This window comes from Nannobrachium achirus, assembly GCF_963921795.1.
Source record: "Nannobrachium achirus genome assembly, chromosome: 14".
Lineage (NCBI taxonomy): Eukaryota > Metazoa > Chordata > Actinopteri > Myctophiformes > Myctophidae > Nannobrachium > Nannobrachium achirus.
The window spans coordinates 56,946,813-56,969,781 of NC_137821.1; positions in this window are offsets into that span (position 1 = coordinate 56,946,813).

Consider the following 22,969-nt stretch of genomic DNA (forward strand, 5'->3'; position numbering starts at 1 on the left):
TTTCCAGACCAGTTTCAGGCTTTTATTTGTGTAAGCTCCAAGAAGTTGCCTGCCTCCACACAGCATATCTGATGCGTTTTTGTCACGCAGGAGTCTAAAACGAGGTCGTTTCTTACACTAAAGACGCATTTTTTGGTGAAATTACGTTTTTACGCGAGTGATTTCTCTTTTTTGGCCGTGTACGATAGTTTCATGTCAAATACGATAATTCTGAGCCTCCGGTACGATAATTCAACATTTCCCATCTGGTAACACTGGCTGCTGGCCACTGGCCAGAGTGAGAGATTCACACACTGTGTCAAGTAGGCAAGGGAGGGCAAGCACCGGTCTATTTACTTCCTGTTCTAGACTAACAAATAAAACTGATCATATAGGCTACATAATAGCCTCATACCTTGTGCTCTTATTTTGAAATCCTCGGTTTTCAGAGTCTGGTGTAATTCTACGATCATGACAATGCTGTGTAAACCATTCATCTCGTCGTGGCTTTCAAACATGTCAACACTATTCACGTGGATTCTATAACTCTGGATTATGAACACACGACTTTGGCCATGTAATGCACACGCGTTGGAAATGCGTTCTTTTTGAAGCTCCGAAGTTTAGGTGAGTCAGTGGCAGTGCTTTTTAACTCATGCTGGATAAAGTGTAGCCTTGAAACGGGCAAGCTAGATAAAGTAGTGCTTCTGTCAAGTTCTGTGTGGAAAAAATGGTCTGCAGTCTGCACAACTGTAGCTTCGGTCATCTTTGCCTCGCAAAAGCCTTTAGCGTGTGTGTGTGTGTGTGTGTGTGTGTGTGTGTGTGTGTGTGTGTGTGTGTGTGTGTGTGTGCGCGCGCGCGCGTGCCCTCATGCGCTTGCATGCATGCGTGTGTTTGAATTGATTGATTGAATACTTGATTAGCAGTTCGCATAGCAAAAGCACGACTACAGTATGGCTTATTTACATTGGGGTCCAGTGACAGACATGCAAAACATATTACAGTAACAGTCAGAAATCTGTCTGTCTGTGGATGTGAGATGTATTATAATTATAATTGTTGTGAATTTTCATCCTGCTGTCAAAATGGCAGCCTCTGGTGGCCAGGACGGCCAGGACACCCTCACCACCTCACCAATAATGGCCAGGTGTCTGCTATCATCTGAGTGCAAGTACTCACCCAATGCCTGGCCGGGTGTGCCCCTACAAACTCTCACAGACTCCTCACTCACACATTCACTACACACAGACCATTCCAGCAGCCATGCGTACCTGCCAAATGTAAGATTTGCTTTTCTTATGCTTTATTTACCTGATTTATTTGCTATTTAATTGTTAGTTATTATTGTTTGCTGTTTATTGATTTGCTCTATTTTTTCTGCTCTTTTGTCAGAACCATGGCTACCAGTCTGTAAAATAAATATCACAAAAGTTGCATTACTGCCTCTGTGTCACCTCCTTCAAACTTCTCTTTAATGGGAGAACCTGGGTGGTCAGCATTCCTTTGAACAAACAAAACACTTTATAATATGGTCCTTCGAGCCGGATTGCTGACTGCCTAGGGTGAAGTGACACATGCATGTATGCGAAGAACATGGAAGAGGAGGCTATGAAGAATGTGGAGGCTCCCAAGGTTTATCCCAGCAGGGAAAGACATAAACCAGACAGATACGGACAGTCTCAGAGCGTATTGCTTCAAAAAGCCATATCATCACAGGCCAAGGATAGGGAGGCCCTGCTTAACATGGCAGAAGCCCTGAAGAAGGCCGAGAGGGAAGAAGCGGAGAAAATGGAGGAGCTTGAAAGGAGGAGAAGGGAAAGGCAAACAGTCCTGGAGCACATTAGCACACTGCTGATGAGCCAGAGCACAGATCAGCAGAATACCACCGATCAACATGGAGCAGTAGGGGGAGCACCTCCACCCACCTCCATCCTTGAAGTTGGTGGCAATGAAGAGGATAATGATGAAGAGGAGCTGATCCAACTTGAACCACAAGGAGGCGCCATTTCACCGGTAGGAGATCAGAACCAGCATCACCCTCACCATGTGGGAACCTCCACACCTCAGAATAACCCAGATCCGGAATCTGAAGCTGCTGTCAGGCCAAGAAATGTCAAAGTGCAATTCACTCCCTCCAGCGACTCTGCAGAGGAGCACTTCACTGCCTTTAAGCTTTATAATCTTCCTCCGAGCACAGTGAAGAAAGCTCCAGCAGTCCCTTCTTCACTTCCAGCCATATCTTCAAACACTCAAGGTGTGAGCTCCAGACAAGATGGTCGCTCTCGTCCTCAACAGCAGGTCATACACTCCCCTATTCATGTGGTCCATTCTGAGTCCATATCACTCCAGGCCAATCCTGCTTATTCTCAGCCACTTCTGGGCCCTATTCAGCAGGGTGCCCATATTCCTCCTGGCAGAGTGCCTCCTGGAGGCAACCGCACCCATTACATCCTTCCTTCTCATCCCAGCAATCCTCCTTCTCATCCCAGCCATCTTCCTTCTCATCCCAGCAATCCTCCTTCTCATCCCAGCCATCCTCCTTCTCATCCCAGCAATCCACCTCTCCATTCTCAGCCTCTCTCTTACCCCGGTTCCCAACTACAGCTATCTCCATCTCACCAGGGGGCTCCAGCACAACAACTGGCTCATTCCTCCATCATCACTCCAGCTAATACAGTGACACATGAGCCACCAATGTATGGGGTTCTGATCTTACCCACCTTGAAGGGAAGAATGTAGAGTTTGAGATCTCTTCTGTACTGACACCCACAGTCAGATACCCCATCAGGCAAGCATTCACAGCCAACGGAATTGATCTCATTGACCAAACCTACCCGGTCCAGACCCTCCAGCGTCGTTATTCATATCTGAGGGATATTCCCCTTCCATCCTTCCGAAATGTCCAACCTCTGGTCTTGATTGGATCCGACAACTCTCGTCTGATCTCACCTACGGAGCCGGTGAGAAGAGGCCCTCAGGGAGGTCCCCTGGCGGTGCACACACAGCTGGGATGGACTCTCCAAGGTCATGAGGGTCTCCCTCAAAACCGTCCTTCGGCGCATCAATGTCTATTCACCGCTTCCATTAATCCAGCTGATCCCTTATTTGGCCATGTCGAATGGCTATGGAAGCTGGATGTCTCACCCTTCCGCAGTGAGAAACAAGTCACAAGGTCCCTACAGGACAAGCAAGCAATCGAGATATTGGAAGCCCGAACAGAGAGAGTGAATATGGATGGCATTGAGCGCTATGCAACTCCCCTTCTACGGATGCACGATGCTCCCAAACTAAAGGTCCCAATGGAGGCTATCATGTCTCACCTACGGAGTACGGAACGGAGGCTCCTAAAAGACCGGGAGAAGGCAGTCATCTACAATGCGGAAATATCTAAGCTGGAAGAGGCTGGCTATGTCAAGAGGATATCTACTGAAGCTGTCCACCGTTCAACAGAATCCTGGTACCTACCTCACCATCTCGTCCATCATAACAACAAAGACCGCCTGGTTTTCAACTGCTCATTCAGGTACCAGGGCATGTGCTTGAATGACCAGTTACTCCCTGGTCCAACACTGAGCCCTACTCTTATCGGGGTCCTCCTTCGCTTCCGTCAATATCCAGTGGCGGTTAGCGGCGATATCAAGGGCATGTTCCACCAAGTCCGGTTGCTACCAGAGGACCGGCCCTTGCTCAGATTTCTCTGGCGAAACATGGACAGAGAAGCGGCCCCTGATGTCTACGAATGGCAAGTACTGCCCTTTGGTACCACGAGCAGTCCCTGTTGCGCAACCTTCGCTCTTCAGAAACATGTCAGAGATCATGGTGAAGGGTATGAGGAGATAAAGTCGACTGTGGAAAATAACAATTGCCTGACCAGCTGCCTCAGCATTCCAGAAGCAAAATGCCTGGTGGATCGCACACGTGACCTTCTTGCCTCAGGTGGCTTTGATGTGCGACAGTGGGCCAGTAACCATCAAGCTGTGGTAGCTCACTTACCCCCCGAAGCCCGGTCGCAGAGTTTGGAATTATGGCTCTCACAGAACCGGGTCGAACCAGTTGAATCCACTCTGGGACTGAAGTGGAAATGCGTCCCTGATGTCTTGAGTTATCTGCATAAGCCACCACAATCGGCCCCTTTAACTATGAGGAGGATCTACCAAGTCCTGGCACAACAGTATGACCCATTAGGGTTCCTTATACCCTACCTGACCAGAGCCAAAGTTCTTGTACAACAGCTGTGGTCAAAGCAGAGAGACTGGGATGACCCTGACTTGCCTGAGGACATCCAGGCTGCCTGGAGAGCCTGGGAGGCTGAGCTGCCTGATCTTGAGTCAATCTCCATTCCTTGGTGCTATACACCAGCCAACAGACCCACTCTCCTGTCTCAAGACCTCCATGTCTTCTGTGACGCCTCGGAACGGGCCTACGGGGCCGTCGCATACTTGCTCAATGAGTATGACGGGGAAAGTCACACCATCTTTGTCATGGCCAGGTCGAGAGTTGCTCCTAAGAGACAATTGTCTATGCCACGTCTGGAGCTATGCGGTGCCCTGGCTGGGGCCCAGCTTGCTCATCTTCTACAAAAGGAGCTGCTTGGCATCGCTCTGCGCCATACAACTTTGTGGACCGATTCCACTACAGTTCTTGAATGGCTGCAATCTGAATCCTGCCGTTTCAAGGTGTTTGTTGGCGTAAGGGTGACGGAAATTCAAGAGCTCACCGATCTCCGTTCCTGGCGTTATGTGGATTCTCCCAACAATCCAGCCGACGACATTACCAGAGGGAAAACCCTTGCTGACATGTCTCAGCCAGGTAGATGGAGAAACGGGCCCGCCTTCTTGAAGCAACCATACGACAGCTGGCCTGTGCGGCCTAAAAGCTCAGTTGAACCCGATCCCACTGAACTCAGAAAACTCACTTTCTGCAGTTTGGCCACTATCCAACCTCCAGGTGAATTGCCATCCAATGCCACTGAGTGCTCCTCATGGAAGGATTTGGTACAAGCTACCCATGACAGGCTCCACAGCCAAGCTTCTAAAAGTTCACCTGAACCAACCTATAAAGACTCTGAGCTCCAACTCCTCAAACAATGCCAATCTGAGAGTTTCCCTCTGGAGCTGAGATCCTTGCAAACTAACAAGCCTCTCCCTACCAATAGTAGGCTCAGAACTCTTGCCCCTGAACTTGATGAGCTGACAGGACTCATCAGGGTTGGTGGAAGGCTCCGCAATATCCAAGGGCCTCTCCAGTTATCTTTGCACCCTGTCGTATTGGATCCTTCACACCCAGTCACTAAGCTGCTCATCAAAGACTTCGATGAGCGACTGCTCCATTCTGGCCCGGAGCGTGTCTTTGCCGAAATCCGTAGACACTATTGGATTCTTCGTGGTAGGCAGGCAGTAAAACGCCATCAATCATCATGCCCAGACTGTCATCGTTGGCGCTCAACGCCTAAAGTCCCTCTGATGGCCGATCTGCCACCTGCTCGCCTTAGGCTATTAAGCCCTCCGTTCCATTCCACGGGTGTCGACTGTTTCGGCCCCTTCATGGTCAAAATTGGCCGTCGTACAGAGAAACGCTGGGGTGTCATATTCAAATGCATGACAACTCGGGCAGTGCATCTCGAGCTCCTCAACTCCCTGGATTCTGATGCATTCCTCCTTGCTCTCCGGAGATTCATCTCTCGCAGAGGTAAACCTGCAGAACTATTCTCCGACAGGGGCACAAATTTCCGTGGTGCTGAAAGGGAGCTCCAGGAAACATTTCAGTCCATGGAACCAGAACTACAAAGGAAACTCAGGCACTATCAACTTACCTTCAAATTCAATCCTCCAAACTCCCCCCATTTCGGAGGCATCTGGGAGAGGGAGATCCAGTCCGTCAAAAAGGCACTCCAGGTTGCCGTCGGCCACCAATCGGTATCCGAGGACGTACTCTGCACGGTACTGACCGAAGTCGAAGGAATTCTTAATTCCAAACCATTAGGATACGCCTCTTCTGATGTGGCTAACTTGGATCCTATTACCCCAAACATGCTCCTTATGGGGCGGCGGGATTCCACCCTGCCTCAAGTCACTTATGCTCCAGAGTCCATGGGGCGGCGCCGCTGGCGTCACAGCCAAATCCTAGCAGATCAATTTTGGTCACAATTTATTCGTGACTACCTACCAACCCTGCAGTCTCGGAACAAATGGACCACCACTGCAATCGATAACCTGGAAAAGGACCTGATCGTACTTGTCATGGATCCTCAACTGCCTCGAGCACAATGGCCAATTGGACGAATCGTGAAGGTCCATCCAAGTCCGGACGGACGGGTCAGGTCAGCAGACATCCTGATCCAGGATCGGACTTACACCAGACCAGTTGCCCGCCTCATTCCCTTGCCTTCGCTGCCACCTTGACTGCATTCGGGAAATCCATTGTCAGTCACAGCAGCTGGGCTGCTGTGGGGGCGGCTGTTGTGAATTTTCATCCTGCTGTCAAAATGGCAGCCTCTGGTGGCCAGGACGGCCAGGACACCCTCACCACCTCACCAATAATGGCCAGGTGTCTGCTATCATCTGAGTGCAAGTACTCACCCAATGCCTGGCCGGGTGTGCCCCTACAAACTCTCACAGACTCCTCACTCACACATTCACTACACACAGACCATTCCAGCAGCCATGCGTACCTGCCAAATGTAAGATTTGCTTTTCTTATGCTTTATTTACCTGATTTATTTGCTATTTAATTGTTAGTTATTATTGTTTGCTGTTTATTGATTTGTTCTATTTTTTCTGCTCTTTTGTCAGAACCATGGCTACCAGTCTGTACAATAAATATCACAAAAGTTGCATTACTGCCTCTGTGTCACCTCCTTCAAACTTCTCTTTAATGGGAGAACCTGGGTGGTCAGCATTCCTTTGAACAAACAAAACACTTTATAATAATAATTGAACAATGAAAACGACATTCTTATTAGGAAACCTTATCTGTATTTTAACATCAGTCATAATGGTGTAGGACTACTTGGTGGTCAATTGACACTTAAAAAAATGGTTACAAAATTGTGGGTTATACATTTATTTTTTATAATAATAATGATTGTACTATATTATCTGACTATAACTGGTACTCAGTCTAAAAAAAACACTGCTGCATTTAGATTTCAAATCATAGACGTGTTTGGTGGGGATCTTTTAATTTTAATATCCTTCAAATTCTAGAAATATACGGTAAAAATACTTTTACTTTTACTTTAAAAGTAGTTTTCAAAGCACATACTTTTTACTTTTTACTTGAGTAATTATTTGGAATGAGTACTTTTACTTTTACCAAAGTCGTTTTTTTCACAAGTACTTTTACTTTTACTTAAGTACAGAATGTGAGTACTTTTCCCATCTCTGGTAATTTGTTACTTTAGGGGCTTTTGTACTTTTCAGTTGAGCGTTTCTGGTTGAAAGCACACTTATCAGGAAGAATACCTAAACTAAATTCAGCAGGATAAAATGCAACTGTGTTCAGCATGACACAGTATTTCCCTACTCATCTCCTAAGCTAAGCATGCAGGGTCGGGCCTGATTAGTAAGGGGATGAGAGACTATAGCTTTTGCATTCTTCTACTCTAAATGCGTGTGTGCGGCACGCACGCACGCACACACACACACACACACACACACACACACACACACACACACACACACACACACACACACACACACACACACACACACACACTCCTCTGGAAACTGATGACTGAAGATTAAAAAGAGAGAAGTGACTAAGATACAGAAGTGGTCAACTTTATCATCAACACATTGTCGTCCAGTAGATCATATCTTACACCAGGCCTGGCATTTCATCATATTACGGGCAACAAGGCCACTTGGCCTGGAGGACCAACAGAATTATGTCCCGATCTCTCACTTTAATTAAAAAAAGTCTTATTTACATGCAGAGTTAAGCTCTGGCGTTTAAGTGAAATGTAGCCTAGATATTATGAGATGCTGTTGTGGCATTATTTTTTTTAGAGAGAAAAAAAAAAAAAAAAAAAAAAAACGTCATAATGGCTCCAGGGAATTATGAAGCCTTCCAAGATGACTGCCCCCCAGCCACGGTGGGACACATTTGATGTCAGCTTTTGAGAACACAAAAGCACATTTGCACGAACGCCAACGCCAAAAGTTGATACACGCTCACCCCGGACTCATTTAAGTCACTGGACTCATTTAAAGATGAAGAGCATGGGGAGTCAGGGGGAGTTAAGAGTTCACAATAACAATTAAATGCACTGCTGTTCAGAGACCACACTGAGAAAATGATACAATAGGCTGCTGGGGCACTGAGGCAGTGTGGGTGTAGCCTGGCATCAGCCAGACTGATAACCTGGATTCACTCACACATTGTCTGGCTGACCTCTGTGGCCTTAGGGCATTCTGTATCATATCATGTTCTCTAACAGCATAAGGTCAAACTGAGTGACCTCCATGACTTTCCTGCCCTGTCTCACACTGAACAAAAATGATTCTTTGACTTGAACTAATATGGAATATTTGGCCAAAATCTGTAGGAGGACTGTCAAAAAATGAGTTTCGCAAAAATCTGACTCATGGTAGAACATGTCCTGATTAAGATCTATTGAGATCGAAATGTTGACCAGCAATAAACTTATGGAGCTTAACCAGTGTGCAGACTCTATCTCATACTTGATGATTCTGCTTCTAGCACCTGGGCCACGGATGTGCGTGCACTACTTTCTCATTGGCGCTAGAACAAAGCCCATGTGAAAATGTGGGGCAAAGGTTCTGAATTGGTACCCAGGGAGTGTGTGTGCAGTTTGGCTGCGACCGGGCCAATGGCGCCAGAGATTAGCTGGTAACAGACGGAAGGAACGCACGGACGGACTTTGGCCTGGCGGAGGCAAATAGCTAATGTATACGTTCACAATGCCTCACATCGAGCTTTTAGATCTATTTTCAAAAGATTTGAATATATTTTAATTTGAAAACTTGTAAAATGGGACATTCTGCATAATGAGTAGGCCTACTTTCTACTTTTGGTACTTTTACTCAAGTACCTTTGTTTTATCTGGACTTTTACTTGTAACAGTATTTCTACAGAGCAGTATTGATACTTTAACTTAAAGGACAACTTTAGTTTTTTACAACAAGGGTTCATATTTTAGATTGTAATTAAAGAATATAAAAGATGAGTGTTCAAATTATTTAATTCACTTCTTTCTATTGTTTTAGAGATTCTTATTTCAGTGGGGGCATGCGTACAAGTGGCTAAATATGTCATTTTACACAGAATAAGCCCATTCCCAAGATACAACGCAACCTTTCACGGTTGGATGTGACTTATGGGGGCTAGAAGTGTTACTGTAAATAGCAATAAAGAAACTGCTGGCTTATTGTGTCTAAAAAGACATATTTAGCCACTTGTATGTATGCCCCCATGCGTACGCATGCCCCACATTTTAGCACGGTAAACGCGATAAAACAATAGAACGAAGCAAATTAAAACATTTTAACACTCACTTTTTCTTTTCTCTAATTACAATCTAAAATATGAACCCTTGTAGTAAAAAAACAAAGTTGTCCTTTAAGCAAAATATGCCAAGCTGTAGCAGCTTCTGTTGCTACAGTTGCTACTTCTAGAACAAATGGATATATAATTCGAGAGAGAAAAAATAATATATATATATATATATATATATATATATATATATATATATATATATATATATGTATATATATATTAGTGCTGTCCGAGTTAACTAAATTAATCGCAATTAACTCACCGTTATGTTAATCGCGATTAATTATTTTAATCGCAATTAATCGCATATTTACAAACATTGGCTACAATATCGGCTATATTGGCTACAAGGTCCATCCCTGTTGATGTAACAAAAAATACCAAAGTATAAAAAGCATAAAGGTGGACACATCAGTAATCATTTAGCAGATCCTTATACCCATCAGCTTCAGTCTGTTTAATGCAATACCATTATGATTTATTCAGGTTTTTAATTGATTTAGAATAAAAGATTAACATACTTTTGCATAAATCCAGCAAATATTTACACTTCCAAGTTAATAGGGCCACAAAAGACTTGAAAGTTATCCCTCCAAGTTACATTGTGACCTGATAAAAGCTGATGACTTATTTGCGATTAATCGCGCGATTAACTACATAAATCATGAGATTAATCGCGATTAAAATATTTAATCGTTGGACACCACTAATATATATATATATATATATATATATATATATATATATATATATATATATATATAAGCAATAGGGAGCGTAGCGTTGTTCCGACGTGTCATTACTCCGACTATGGTTTAAGTTTAGGTTTAGGGTTAGGGCTAGAGTTAGGGATTTTCCCAAGCAATATGCACTATAAGCCATAGAAACATGGAAGACTGAACTTGAGGGAAAGAAAACCTCACCCATCCTGACCCACCTCCAACCACCTCCACCCACTTTCCCCCACCTCCATCAACCTCCACCCACACAATATAACAATGAATAAAAACTGTGATGTTTCACTGACCAGAGGGAATGCTCTCCACAGTCAGGTTGGTGATTCTGTCCAGTAATTGGTCTCGTTCTTTGGTCAGGTTGTCGTAACTGACCACTAGTTGTTCTTTCTCCACCTTATAGGACTGATCTGTATGGAAACAGGGGTGCCTCAGTTGAGGGTTGCAGTCGTTTTGACAAAATTGTATAATCACATGAAACATTTCAAGGACATTTTGTTCAAAACCGACCAATCCTGCAAACTTTGGAAGCCAATGTTAGTCAATGAGGATGGAATTAGATTTTTATTTTATTTTACTGCACCTACTAAATAGCCTATAGTTATTTAAAACTAATCCAACAGCTATAATGTGTTCTGTAATTAGATTTAAATAAGCCATAAATTGACATGACTGCAGTATACACAGTGGAATCGTCAGATGTTGCTCAAGTTGTGCTCAGAAGGTTCTAGTGTTTGCTCAGACCATTGAAAGATGGAACATTGGTTACACACACACAAAACTATTGAATACTACAGAGCCCCAAAGTGGCCATTGAGAGAGGAGAACAAAAGGGTCTGTATTCATTCTGTGTATATCATGTATTAATTATCCCTTCATCAATTTATCAAGCTTAAAAACATCACATGGGGCTAATGAGGACGCATTGCACAGAGGACTCTGTACCCTGTATGTGCTATATGCTGACTAAGGATAAAACCTTAACTTTTGTTTCAACTTCAGCTCATTCTTCCCAAGTCGAAAGAACAAAGCGACTATTTAACGGCCGGGCGTTTGTGTGCAATGCGCTCCTCACACGGTCTCCGAGTCTGGCCATGAGATACTACAGTGTGGCCACGAGATACTATCTTGAGCGTATTAAGTATTATTATTTTTTTCTCTCTCTCTCAATGGCCACGCCGGGGCTCCGTAGAATACACATGTCACTTTGGGAAAAACGCAGAGAGTAGCTGGGCCTTGCACCTAATGCAAGATGGGTCGAAATATGAATAGACTTTGGGAAGCTTAGATGCTTATATAGATGTAATTTAAATGAGTGTAGAAATGTAAATGATGACATACTATATTTTGAGGTATCATATATTGAAAACAACACATTGTAATAAAACACTTTGTTTTGAAACGTGACTTACGGAGATAGAGTGGGACAGCAACGTTGAGGAGAACAAGAACAGCAACAAGCAATCCAACACCGACTCCAACTCGCTTGTTACGTCTTGTGTCTGGAGGACACACACACACACACACACACACACACACACACACACACACACACACACACACACGTACGCGCGCACACACACACACACACACACACACACACACACACACACACACACACACACACACACACACACACACACACACACACACATTGTGAAGTTTAGTGAGATCAGATAAAATCAGTTAAAAAAAAGTATGACTTTGTGATTCTTTGTTTTAGTAACCTCTCTTACCAGACGGTCGTATCTTCTGTCTTGGGTCTTTCTCCTGAGCTGAGGTCGTGGTCACAGTAGCCTCATAGATTGCATTGTCTACCTCTAGGAAGTCAGAGTTTTCAGAATGCTCAGCCGCAGCCATTTCTACCTCTATGACTTACAGTACATGTCTTCCCTGCCCTAAACGTAGACAGCCATGTTACATTTACATCTCATACTCTGAGCACCAGTAAAAGCAATCTAACCATGCACCTCCCTCTCTCTCTCTCTTCTGCTAGGATGTGTTGTGTAACACCTTGTACTATTATGAAGAAGTTAGTTTAGTTCCTCATACGTAAATATCAACCACAATGCGATAGCTGTACTGACAGCAGCTAGAAGTAACCACAGTTTCCCTGTAGATTCACGATCTCTCTAAAGTCTCTAAAGTTGATGTGTTGCTCCAAATGATCATTTGTGGCATTGCATTGTAGTTTGTGATTGATTGTTTGAATGAACTATGGTAGCAAACACTCTATATGAATAAATGAGTTGTTAAAAGTAAAAAAAGGTCTCTCTCTCTCTCTCTCTCTCTCTCCCTTTTATTATATGCAGAAGTTAGTTTTGTTTCTAAATATCAACCACAATGAGCCAGCTGTACTAACACACGCACGCACGCAACCACGCACGCACGCACGCACGCACGCACGCACGCACACGCACACACACACACACACAGCCATGTGTTCTGTGTGTCCTGCTCGAAAGAAAGATGGAGAGAGAGATGGAGCCAGAGAGAGAGAGAGAGAGAGAGAGAGAGAGAGAGAGAGAGAGATAGAGAGAGAGAGAGAGAGAGAGAGAGAGAGAGAGAGAAAGGTGAAGTGAAGTGAAGTGAAGAAAAAGAGAAAGATGGAAAGAAATAGATGGGGAAAGAGTTAAAAAGTGATGCAAAGAGACGAGAAGAGATGGAATGAAAGAAAGAAAGAAAGAAAGAAAGAAAGAAAGAAAGACCACTGAAATGGTTGTACAAATTAAACACCAGTGTGCATGCCTTGTCCACACATATAGTTCAGACCACAGTGTGTCTCTGGTTGATGTACTTCCTCTTTGTCATGCTGCAAAGCAAATGTAACTTTTCTCAACTTTGCCTCTCCATTTAGACCTGAGGCCGATTCTAAAAATGCATTCTAAATTCTGACCTCAGTTTTCAGAAAGAAACGTCAAATATTTATTAAAAGACTAGAAAATATTGTTCCTTCGAAACAATTGTGGGCTCGCTTCAAGCCAAAAAACAATGGCTAAAATGTCAAGATCGCAGGCAATGCTTTCTTTGACGTTACTGACATAAAATGGTAATCGAACTACAATGCAGACAAGCAGTGTTATGATATGAACTTAACGTTATGATTTGAGGCATTTAGTTCCAAAAATGTGTTGTGCAAAAGTTGACCCGCTGGTGGCGCTATAACAGGCCAATGTGGTGGCATCTGTTCCTTGACCTCGTGGAAATGTATGTGCAAAATTTCACGCACATCGCAGGCTGTGTTCATGATTTGAAGCGTTTTTGGCCACTTTATCGCTGCTTGCAGCTATATTTATTAGTATTATTATTATTACCCTTATAAAAAAATGTGTGCACTTCATAGGCATGTTAGATAAAGGTCCTTAGATTGCGTGTAGAATGTTTCATGCAAATTGTTCAAAAATACCAGGCTAAAAACTTGTTTAAGCGTTTTACAAACTGCTCAAAATTATATAGCGCCCCCCTTCGGCCATTTGGGGTAAGATTGGTTTCAGTGATATTTGAACTAACCCTCTACACTATTTCGTCATGAAAATGTGACTTTGCGTGTATGTTTTAGAGGCAGAAGAATAATTTACATAAAACTGCAATATTCATTGAATTATTAAAAAAAAAAAAAAAAACGATCAGACAGATCTTTAGATATCAGTCCAAAGTTCATGTAAAAAAAAGTTCAGTGCACGTGACGCAAGCATCCCAGGATAAAAGCGGGTTTAAGCGTTTTACAAACTGCTCAAAATGGCAGAAAATCTAAGGGCGGAGCTTACTTAACAAACACACAGAGATGTCTTCCACTTGAGTCAAGGCACGCATGCAAGCAAGTTGCATGTCTTCAAACGCAACAAGGCATGAATTATGCCTGTTTAAAGTTTTAATTTCCAAACGCTTCGTATAGCCCTTTGGCCGATTGGAATAAGATTGGTTTCAGTGATATTTGGACTAACCCTATATCATTGCCAAATGCCATGAACGTGTGACTGATGATTGAGAGGCAGAAGAATAATTTGCATAAAACTGCAATATTCATTGAATTATTAAAAAATAATGTTTCAGTTTAAAATAAACCTAGACATGTAAAATGTAAACAAAAAAAGTTAATGTAAAAAAAGTTCTGTGCGCGTGATGCGAAAATCCCAGGAGGAGATAGATTTTTACTGTTTTTCATATATTTCAAAACAGCGCCACCCTTTGGCCGATTGCTGTAAAAAGGAATAGCACACGTCGCCACAGTAAGCTGAACACATTGTTGTTTGAATATCGATTTTCGGTGTAAGTATGTAGGAGTAGAAAGGTGCCAAAGTTTTGAGGAGAACTGTCTGACTGATAGATAAATAATGACAATAGAAAGCGAGCCTACAATAATGACAATAACATACGTGAATAACATACGTGTGCTCGCTTTCAGCGAGCCCACAATAACAGATGCCCTAGAAGCTCGCAACGTGGCACGAAATGACACGCTGCAAGCTTGTATAGCTTTGTAGCCAGTAATCTTACCAGACTGCCGTAACTTTTGTAGATTTTTCTCCTTCTTGGTTGGAAGACCTTCATAGAAGTCGTCGTCTATCTTTTGGAGATCAAGGCTCTCGTAAACTCTCTCTGCTTCAGTTGGTCTTTCTGTAATGGTGGTGTCATTCTCGTTGTCTGGATCTCCCTCTTGTAGCTCAATGTTATCAGAATGTCTAGCTACAGCCATTTGTACCTTTATGACTTCATTCATAAAGGTACAAATGACTTCTATATGCGCTTACGACACCTGAATATACTGCATCCTCACTGCCCTAAACGTAGAGACACTAGTGTTATATTGCATATGACAGCTCACACTCCACCAATGAAAATAAACCACACACACACGCGCACACTCACACGCGCACTCACACACACACACACACACACACACACACACACACACACACACACACACACACACACACACACACACACACACACACACACACACACACACACACAGAGAGAGAGAACGAAAGAAAGAAAGAGAGCAGCATCTCCTTTGCTAGGCTGTGGTTCACCACCTTTTCTTCTGAGATAGCATTCTAAATACAAACCACAATGAGTAAGTTGTCAGTAGGGGCGTACTAACGGAAGCAAGATGTTTTCGTGTAGCTTGCATGCTCTCTCTAAAGTCACGCACAGCTCACAACTGTCCATTATTAACCTGCTTGCTGCCAGGCATTAAAATATTCAATGTCTTCCATTGCCAGAATTGCCAGAACCTTACCTTTTAACACAGTCGGTGCCATATGTAAAGTGGGACCTTATATTGCCAGTTTAGCCACCAAATGGTACAAAGGGTTAAAAAATAGTGTGCATGCTGGTGCACAAATTCGTGCACAGATCATGCACTACGCATGTGCACACTTTTCACAGCTTTCAAACAAAAAAATCTGCTTAGAAATCCGTTCAGGCATTCAGGAGATAGCAGCCCACGCGGGCTCTATTATGATCCAGGTCTTATGCCTTATGCCTTAACTTCTTTGCCTTTTTTTTTACTATTTTGAAAAACATTTTTAAATACTTCAAATGCTGATCTACATCTGCACGTTGTGAGCTTGCAGATCAGCTATTTGAAATATTTTAAAAATGTGTATATATAGTCAAAAAAGGAAAATAAGTTAAGGCATAATGCATAAGACCTGGATCATAATAGAGCCAAACTCTTCAAATGTAAACAAACTTGGCTGCCATTGAAAGATGGGGTTGGTATGAGGTTAAACATGCAATTTCGCGATCGCGATCATGCCTAGTACATTGTTGGAGGTCCAATTTTTTAATTATTTTGTTTTTTTAAAGACGATAAAAGACGATTTCAGTGTGTACCGGTACAATAGACGGCCGAAATCGTGATCGGTTCTTCCATATAGTATTTCATTATATCCTGTGTTTCCGAGGCGCCATGAATGCACCATCATCAGCCGTTCAACCCCCTCCCCAAAAGCCAGTCTTTAACGCGAGCTGCGACTCGGACAGACGGACAACATCTGCACTCTGCATGCAGGCAACCAGGGAGACAGACAGTGCAGCGAAATGCAAGTGAATCAACACAGACGAACTAGCAGCCCCACGGGTTAAAAAGATGCAAGATTAGTTGTACAGTACTTAGCTTTATATCATCCAAGTCCGCTGCGCTGATTGTTGTCACAGGGTAGCACAGGCTGATCGAGTGATATGTAATCAACAGCCGTTTCTTAGTGAATCTCCGACGGACAATTGATTGAGATCATCTTCTGCGCTATATTAACTGCACACACACACAACAACAATGTTGCTGGGTGTTGTAGGACTACTGCTTGCGTTTAAAACAAAGTATTTGTCACTGTTCTACAACTTTCCTGTTGATGCAAGCAACTCTCTCACTTGAAAGAAGCCTAATTTATACATCGCAGTACAAGGGTGTCGCACCTAAAATAGCAGACCTACAAGCTCACAATGCATTGTGGATGCGACGCGCTGTGAGCTTGTAGATCTGTTTTAAAACATTTTGGCTATAAAAATTGCATAATCCTGGATTAAATATAATATAATATAATATAATAATACAAACCAGGGAGGGACTTTATTGTTTTTCAGGTCAAGGACCCCTTAGCTCAGACAGAGATCAAGCAGGGACCTTCGCTGTAGGCTAGGCATTATAGCCTACTGTATCACACAAATATTTGGCAGGCCCCCTGTAATAACCCTGGATTGGGGTCCCTGACTCCCAGTTGAAGACATATAGGCCTACTAATAATGACATAGGCCTTCTATATGATTAGTTATGAAACAATTCTACAATAGCCAGCAGCTTTGTGTTCTCCCAGAATACTATAGGCCTATGTTGGGTTGTTAGACAGAGCCTAGTACTACAGTGAAACAATAAATTGCCTTGAATTTAAATTTCATAATTTTTTTGTCGCTATGTTTTGTAAATTTGGGGATTTGGGCTTGAATCGTGGTGAATCGTGAATCGTATCGCATCGTATCGGGAACAGGGGTGGATCGCGATGTATCGTATCGGCAGGATTTCAATGTATCGCAATTATATCGTATCGCTGGCAGTGTATCGAGGTCCGTATCGTATCGCCTCAGTGGTCAAGATTCGCATCCCTAGTACACGCCATTCACAGCTTTCAAACAAAAACATCTGCTTGGAAATCCGTTCAGGAATTCAAAAGATATAGGCTATAGTGTTTTCTTCAAATATAAAGAGAAATGGCTGCAATGGGAGCTGCCATGGGCTGTTCTGGGAGTCAAACATGCATTTTGTGATCGTGATCATGCCGAAACCGGAAGTTGGAAGTAAGGTCAAGCCAACTCGGGAAACTCAGACTTGACAAGGCATATTACAAACTCGGGAAACTCTGGGTTGGCTCCATAAGTGTTAAGAACCAACAGGCACAGACTGGCAAAGAAAATCACCGCTGGCATTTGAGGTCTTCACTGACCCAAAGATGCCCAAAGACACCATTATATAGGCTTGGTATTTTTATTATCTTTTAATTAACTTTCCTTTTGTTTTCGCTCAGCCAAACCTGCCAGAAGTGGCAGACCATCCAATCCGGCCTTGAGAACCATCACTAACACAGTTTTCATACAGTTTGTATTGGGATAGTTTCCCACCTATAGAAATAGTAATCTAGGATCATAAGTAAACCAAGAACCTGTCATCATTCTAACGGTAGAATAACACCAATATAACACAAATATATAATCTTTACATTGAAACTATACACACTATAGGATGTCTGGCATCAATCTACATAACATGTTATCTAAATTGCATTTTAACCTTTGCATAAGCCTGCAAGGTTGTCGAGGATAGGACAAATGCTAGGGCAAGTGTACGGGCTAAGGTGCAGTCTGAAGAGGTGAGTGTTCAGATTACGATTAGAGAGGAAGATTGGGAGTGAGTCTGCAGTTCTAACTGCAATGGGGAGTTTGTTCCATAGTTTGGGAGCCAGAAGGATGGCTGGCTGTATATGGACAACATACAGTAGTTTGATCAAACACTAAAATATTTGACAATAAACTTGAAACCTGCTGAATTTAATAAGAACTGTACATTATAATCAATGGAAGCGCATAGGGTGATTTAAGTTAAATAATAATAATAATGATAATAACAACAACATCAACAACAATAACTTTATTTGTCTTCAATTTGTTTTATATTAAAGCCATTTTACAGGGAAACAAGGTTTTAAAGGAAACAAGAAATAAACAGTGGTTTGCAAATATAACACGTTGAAATGTAAACAATAAAATTCAATAAAATGCTTAAGCACATACTCAATAAAAAAGAATATTAAAAGCCATTAAAAGCAATGGCAGAAATGTGATATGGGGTGAAAATGGTGATAAATAGATGCATAATATATTCTTCTGCCGTGAAGATTAATAAGGCTTTATTAATCTTCACGAAAAATGTTAGTAAAATAGAACAGAACACAATTAAGTAAATGATGTCACTGCATTGGGTAGAACTGCAATGCAGACAAACCCACAAACAAACACACAAACTACCAGCAGCTGTGCCAACACACCAGCTAACTGATCCATGGTGAACATGATGGTTTCAGCAGAGAACTCTTTCACAGATCCAGTTTTTACTGGCTGAACACGATGCATCGTTCCATCCTGGAGGAAAGCCACGTCTCATAATACTCAGCACAGTCTTCTTCTGCATTAGTGCCGGGCTCTCTGTTATTAGGTGTACCAGGCACCCAGTACCTGGAGAAGTAAAATATATTTACAGGGATGTTTTTTCACTGTAGTCTAATTATATATTTGTATTTTTTCATGACCTCAGATTATATTCTAGATAGATGCAAATTAGCTGGATAGTGAAGTGGACAATATGATGTCAGTGTAGTAGATTTTTGGATGCAAATTTTTGATTCAATTTGAAACGCTATTTTCTCCACTTCTGTGTTTCTCGCTCTGTGTTTGTCAAAACAGTACATTTTTCAATCTGCCATTGTGCCATAATGGATTGAAAACCTTTAAAAACAAACGTATGAGATGGGACATTGTGCACAAACATTGAGCACTTTTGCTTTCGCCAATGTGTTTTGTACATTTCAGTAAATGTTTGAACGCAGGGCATTTACTCTTAACCAGTGTTCGTTTTGATTTAGTGATAGTCTTTTGAATAAAATTCCATGTAGTTTCAGTCATATTTTAGTCAAATAGCCTTCCCCAACATGAGAATGCAGCTTAAAGGGATATTTCACTCCCAAAATGGAGACTTTAATTTGTTTTTTTGTTTTTGTCGCATTCCTAAGCCAATAATTTGGAGAGACTCTTTGTGTCTCCATAGGGAAGAAAGCAGGCTCTTTGTGTCTCCATAGAGAAGAAAGCAGGCTCTTTGTTTCTCCATAGGGAACATAGCAGACTCTTTGTGTCTCCATAGGGAAGAAAGCAGGCTCTTTGTGTCTCCATAGGGAAGAAAGCAGGCTCTTTGTGTCTCCATAGGGAAGAAAGCAGGCTCTTTGTGTCTCCATAGGGAAGAAAGCAGGCTCTTTGTGTCTCCATAGGGAAGAAAGCAGACTCTTTGTGTCTCCATAGGGAAGAAAGCAGGCTCTTTGTGTCTCCATAGGGAAGAAAGCAGGCTCTTTGTGTCTCCATAGGGAAGAAAGCAGACTCTTTGTGTCTCCATAGGGAAGAAAGCAGGCTCTTTGTGTCTCCATAGGGAAGAAAGCAGGCTCTTTGTGTCTCCATAGGGAAGAAAGCAGGCTCTTTGTGTCTCCATAGGGAAGAAAGCAGGCTCTTTGTGTCTCCATAGGGAACCATCAAGTTATTGGCTTAGGAATGCGAGGGGGGGGGGGGGGGTGAACTATCTCTTTAAAAAGAACTGGAACGCATTATTACGCATTATTACTTTAACCATTATTTTATGCTTCAACTATAGAAAATATTGCAGATATACAAGCTCAAAGCACATGCCACGCTGCGAGCTAGTAGGTCTGCTATTTTTTGGAAATCGTGAAAATTCTTTTAAATCGTTCTTCTAAATCAGTGGTTCTCAAACAAGGATCCCCAAAATTGCATGTATTTGGCTGCGGACCCCCCTCCCCCCATCTCGAAATATGTTGTTCCAGGTTGTTCAAACGAGTCTTCAAATGAATCTTCATGGAAGCACAGAAAGCGTGTCCGTGTCTGTGATTGATCAGAGGATCGATCAAAAGATATCAAAATATCATAACTGGATGAGAGCCGCACAACAAATACCCAACCTTTGACCTATGACCTGCACACACCACGTTTGAAGTTGTCGGTTCTCGAAATATGCTGGGGACAGGCACACACACACACACACACACACACACACACACACACACACACACACACACACACACACACACACAAACACACACACACACACAAGCACACACACGCGCAGAGATTCCCATTATAGATCAGTATGATGGCCATCAGAACTTGCCTGCCTCTTCATTGTATCGTCAGACTACTTACTCGGAGGCCAGTCTATGACATCAGTACTGTGACATCTGTCGTGTAGACGGGGTATTCGTGGTGTGGATCTAACCCACATCCATGATGAAGATGAGCAGGCCCTAGGTCCGCCAGACATGATTGCTACAGAACTGCCTACACCTTAAGTTCCTCTTATCAATGACTTGCTGTGGTGTCAGCTGCAATGTTTTGACTTTTACAGAAGATGCCATATTAGGTTTGTCAACTGAAATGTTTTAACCATTAGGGAAGTAATCTCATATTTGGTTGGTCTGATTGGGCGAGGGACATAGCCTTGTATCTCCCACATCCCCCCTCCCCATTTCTATTAGGCTCTTAGTTCGACTTGGTGACCAGACTTTGCCTGGTTAATAAACCAGACTGCACTCAACACCACCTCCTGGCGGTAGTGTGAAGTGTGTGATAGAGGCTGGCACCGCCAGGCAAGACCAGACTGCATCACTGCAACGAGGTTGAGGGGTAGCAATGTTGAATTTTGCAGTATTTAGTTAGAATCTTGGCATGCCCATAATCTGTTAAATAAACAGAGAATTCTGTCAGCAGGTTGCCCATTGCATGGCAATGATGTATACCCCGATTTAACATTCAATTTATGTATTTCTGTTTTAGGAGTATTTCGGCCAAGACCTTTTATGCTTTGGGAAGGGTTAAGTCTTTGATGAAAATATTGAATATAGCCAGAATATGTGACATACCGTATGTGGCTCAGACTTTGCTGGTCTTTACACAACAAACTAGAATGGAAGGACAGATAAGCACGCACGCATGCACGCACGCACGCACGCACGCACATACGTACACACACAGGATTGCATAATGTATTGATATGAAGGTAAAATGAAGAGCTTACGCTGCTGTGGTGAGTGCTGTGCCATCTATCCACTGGAAGTATCCTTCTCTCGCTCTGTCGGTCAAACCCAGCCACACTCTCTTGTTGAACCTGGCAACAAAGTCCTGGACACAAAATCTGATGGTTACTGATGTACAAACTGTACAACAGCACGCGCACGCACGCACACACACACGCACGCACGCACGCACGCACGCACGCACGCAAGCACACACACACGCACGCACGCACGCACGCACGCACACGCACACACACACACACACACACACACACACACACACACACACACCATACCTGTTTTCTTTGGCTTTTTATGACAATCAGGTCTGACTGTCTGTCGCTACACCAACGTCTGCTGTCCTCCCAGGTCTTCCTCTCAGTAGAGATGTAATACAAGCCTCCGTCAAATGTCTGCCATCCGGGTAATTCTAACAACAAAACAATGAAGACAGCCACTGAAATTAATGACAAATGTTGAGCAACATGATATAACAATGAATAAAAACTGTGATGTTTCACTGACCACAGAGCATCCTCCTCATGCCATCTCTCTCCACAGCCAGGTTGGTGTTTTTGTCCAGTAATTGTTCTCGTTCTTTGATCAGGTTGTTGTAACTGATCACTAGTTGTTCTTTCTCCACCTTATAAGACTGATCTGTATGGAAACAGGCCTGCGTCAGTCGAGGGGTGCATTGCATTCATCATGACTCAAGGAGAGTTTGTACGACAAGTGGTTTCCGAGTCGCACTCTATCCGCCCACTTCCACGCACTTTCACCCCCACACACCTCTAACAATTTTCACCCACCTCCACCCATTTTCACCCACCTCCATCCACCTCCACCCACATGATATAACAATGAATAAAAACTGTGATGTTTCACTGACCACATATCTTGCTCTTCATGTCATCTCTCTCCAGGGTCAGGTGGTTGTTTCTGTACAGTAATTGGTCTCGTTCTTTGATCAGGTTGTTGTAACTGAACAATAGTTGTTCTTTCTCCACCTTATAGGACTGATCTGTATGGAAACAGGGCTGGGTCAGTCGAGGGGTGCAGTCGTCATGACTCAAGGAGAGTTTGTACGACAAGTGGTTTTGGATAGCCCACCTCCACCCACATGAAATAACAATGAATAAAAACGGTGATGTTTCACTGACCACATGTTTCTCTTTCCTCAGTCAAGTTGGTGTTTCTGTCCAGTAACTGGTCTCGTTCTTTGGTCAGGTTGTTGATCTTTACATGTAATTGGTAATTACTGTTCTCTAGTTGTCCTTTCTCCACCATATACGACTGATCTGTATGGAAACAATATTTACCATGCAGCGCTGCGTCAGTCCAGTACTGTTTGTGCAACAGGCGGTTTTTGGAGTTGCACTATATAGACAAGTA